The sequence below is a fragment of the Hyaena hyaena genome, unplaced genomic scaffold (assembly GCF_003009895.1).
Source record: "Hyaena hyaena isolate Hyena2069 unplaced genomic scaffold, ASM300989v1 scaffold_313, whole genome shotgun sequence".
In the NCBI taxonomy this organism is placed as follows: Eukaryota; Metazoa; Chordata; class Mammalia; order Carnivora; family Hyaenidae; genus Hyaena; species Hyaena hyaena.
In genome coordinates this window covers 419564-423401 of record NW_024080945.1, presented here as the reverse complement: position 1 = coordinate 423401, position 3838 = coordinate 419564, and positions in this window count along the sequence as shown.

Here is a 3838-nt window from a genome sequence, read left to right as displayed (position 1 = left end):
TCTCTAATTGCCTGATTGGCCCATTCATTCTTTAGAAGGGTGTTCTTTAACCTCCATGTTTTTGGCGGTTTTCCAGACTTCTTCCTGTAATTGATTTCAAGTTTCAAAGCATTGTGATCTGACAGTGTGCATGGTATGATCTCAATTCTTTTATATTTATTGAGGGTTGCTTTATGTCCCAGTATGTGATCTATCTTGGAGAATGTGCCATGCGCACTTGAGAAGAAAGTAAATTCCCTGGCCTCAGGATGTAAAGTTCTAAATATATCTATCAGATCCATCTGGTCCAATGTGTCTTTCAAGTCCATTATTTAGTGATTTTCTGTCTGGTTGACCTATCCATTGCTGTAAACGGAATATTAAAGTCCTCTGCTATTAGCACATTCTTATCTATAAGTTTCTGTTTGTGATTAATTGTTTTAGATATTTAGGTGCTCTCATATTTGGCATGTAGACATTTATGATAGTACTTCCTGATGGACGGACCCTGTAATTATTATGTAGTGCCCTTCTTCATCTCCTGTTATTGACTTTAATTTAAAGTCCAGTTCGTCTGATATAAGTATCACTACTCCGGCTCTCTTTTGATTTCCTGTAGCATGATATATATTTCTCCATCCCCTTACTTTTAATCTGAAGGTATCTTCCTGTCTAAAATGAGTTTCTTGTAGACAGCATATAGATGGATTTTGTTTTTTTATCCAGTCTGCTACCTTATGTCTTTGGATTGGAACATTCAGCCCGTTTACATTCAGTGTTATTATTGAAATATGTGGGTTTAGAGTCTTTGTATCTTTTTTTATTTATTTTTTTTAATGTTTTATGTATTTCTAGGAGAGAGAGAGAGAGACAGCATGAGCAGGGGAGGGTCAGAGAGAGAGGGAGTCACAGATGGAAACAGGCTCCAGGCTCTGAGCCGGCAGTCAGCATAGAGCCTGACGCGGGGCTTGAACCCACGAACCGCGAGATCATGACCTAAGCGAAAGTCGAACACTTAATCGACTAAGCCACCCAGGTGCCCCGAGTCTTTGTATCTTTCGTAGAGTTCATGTTTGTGGTGGTGTCTCTGGTATCTTTGTTCCTTGCAACCTTTCCTTCAGAGCATCCCCCTCAGGATTTCTTGTAGGGCTGGCTTAGTGGTAACAAATTCAATTTCTGTTTATTTGGAAAGGTTTTTCTCTCTCCTTCTATTTTGAATGACAGGCTTGCTGGATAGAGGATTCTTGGCTGCATATTTTTACTGTTCATCACATTGAAGATTTCCTGCCATTCCTTTCTAGCCTGCCAAGTTTCAGTAGATAGGTCTGTCACCACTCTGATAGGTTTCCCTTTGTATGTTAGGGCCCTTTTCTCCCTAGCTGCTTTCAAAATTCTCTCTTTGTCCTTGTATTTGGCCATTTTCACTATGATATGTCGTGCAGAAGATCGATTCAGGTTACGTCTGAGGGGAGTCCTCTGAGCCTCTTGTACTTCCACATTTACTTCCTTCCCCAGGTCGGGGAAGTTCTCTGCTATAATTTGTTCCAGGACTCCTTCAGCACCTTTCCCTCTCTCTTCCTCTTCTGGGATTCCTATGATACGGATATTGTTGCGTTTGACCGTATCGCTGAGCTCTCGAATTCTTCTTTCCTGTTCCTGGATCAGTTTGTCTCTTTTTTTGTCAGCTTCTTGTTTTTCTATAATGGTGTCTTCTAAATCACTTATTCTCCTTTCTGCCTCTTCAATCCGTGCATTGGAGGCCTCTAATTTATTATGGATCTCATTTATCGCATTTTTTAATTCTTCATGCCTATTTTTATTTTCCATTCTGTCTGTAGCCATAGTTTCTTTGATGTCCCCTATGTTTTTTTCAAGCCCAGCTATTAATTTTACCATTATTATTCTAAAATCTTGTTCAGTGATGCTGCTGATATCTGTTTTGAGCAGTTCATTAGCTGTCATTTCTTCTTGGAGTTTCTTTGGAGGAGAGCTCTTTTGTTTCGTCATTTTAGTTAGCTTTCCGGGTCTTGTTGGTTTTAAAGACCTGTTATGCTCTCTGTATCTATGAGTGCTGCTATATCCAAGAAGACTCTTTGACTGTCCAGGGCCTATCCTTTCAGAGAGTGTTTTCTGAATGGTATCTCTTGGTCTCTCTTGTTGGGACCTTGGTTATTTTATTTTCCTATTCATAGTGATTTTGGGACTCTCCACCTTGTGTACCCTGGCTTGTTTCTTGAGGTGGCCCTGGATAAGAAAACAGACACAAACACACAGGGAGCAGGAGCACACAAACACACAGGCTAATTCAACTAACATGCAAAGCAAGAGGGAAAACGAAAAAGTTATGAGAAAAGATCGAGGAGGAAGGGCGAATAATAGGGAGTATAAAATACATAAAAGGGTCAAAAAGGAGAAAAGAAAAGGAAAAAAGAAGAAAACCGATGGACAAATAATGGTTTAAAGCATATACCTGGATTTCTCAGTTACAGTTAAATAGCCGTGTGTATGCAGTGCTGGTTGAAGAGCATGGAGAAAGAGAGAGAAGACAGGGTGGGGATGAGGCAAGATTGGAAATAGAATGAACAGTCAGAAGGGATAAGAAGCTGTTTTCAAAGAGGTAAAGGGTAGAATATGGTTGGATAGGTGAGAGAAGGGTGCTGGAATTATCCAGAGAAACTATATAGTCTAATTACTCCTGAGAGAAAGAGCTGAAAATGTCGGTAGGTGTAGAATGTACATTTACAGAATGGACTCGTTGTGATTGTTTAAGCAAGCTGGCGACCAGAGTTAATCAGGTCAGTGTTCTGGGGAAAAAAGAGATAAAAGAGAAAGAAGAAGAAAAAAAGAAAGGGGAAAAAAAAGGAAAAAGAAAGAAAAAAAGAGGAAAAAAACAAAAAGGGAAAAACAAGGAAAAAAAAAAGGGAGGCGGGCAGCTCTCAGGCAGGGATGGGGGCGGCGTGACCCACTGCCTCAGGCGGGAGCTCTGCCTCGGCGGTTGTGGGGAGGAGAGTGGCGGCGCTCCAGTCCCTTCTTGAACCAGGTGCTGCACCTCGCTCTTTTGGGCGTGTAGACTCCCCGTGCCGGGGGCGCAGCCGAAGGTGGTTGCACTGCTCAGCCCAGGCCAGGCCCAGTCTCCAAGTGCCAGTCCGTGCCCCGCTGAAAGTGCCGTAGACACAGCGTCCCAGGCAGCCCCCTCGGGCGATTCCAGGCCCCCTGCCGAGCTCTGGGGGCGGAGTCAGAACCGCTGCTTCCGTCTCTGGGTCGGGCTGGCGCGCATGCGCGGAGGCTTGCCTGCCGGGGGCGCCGAGCCCGCTGGAGGGAGGAAAACCGGGTCCCTCTATGCTCGTCACCGGAAACACGAACTCGGGGGCAAATCTCCCAGGGTTTAGCTCTCTGCCTTCCCTCCAGATCCCCAGGCAGCCAGGAGCGCGGACGTCGGTGTCCGCGCGGCTCTTTCAGGGGCCCCAGCCGCCCGGGAGCTACAATGGCGGCAGGCGCGCCGCTGCTCTGAGGTCCAGCCGCCGGGAGCAGCACAAAGCAGCGGTCTGTGTGCTCAGCACCCCGGGACCAGCTGGCGCGAGGGGACCTGGCGTGCTGGTATTTGGCAAGTACGGTCTTTCTATGCCCCGAGCGGAGGTTTTTCTGTTTCGGACTCTCTCCTTTTCCCCTCTCACTCCCCGCAGAGGGGGATCGCCTCCCACCCTGGAGTCTCCGATCCCGGCCCGATTTTATCTTCCCCGGTTCGCACTCACGTTAGAAGGCTCTCTCAGTGGGTTCTGCGTCCTTTTTCTCCCAATCTCTCTGGTTTTGTAAGGTTTCCAATGGCTTCCGATCTTTTCTGTGTGATGTATGGGCGCAA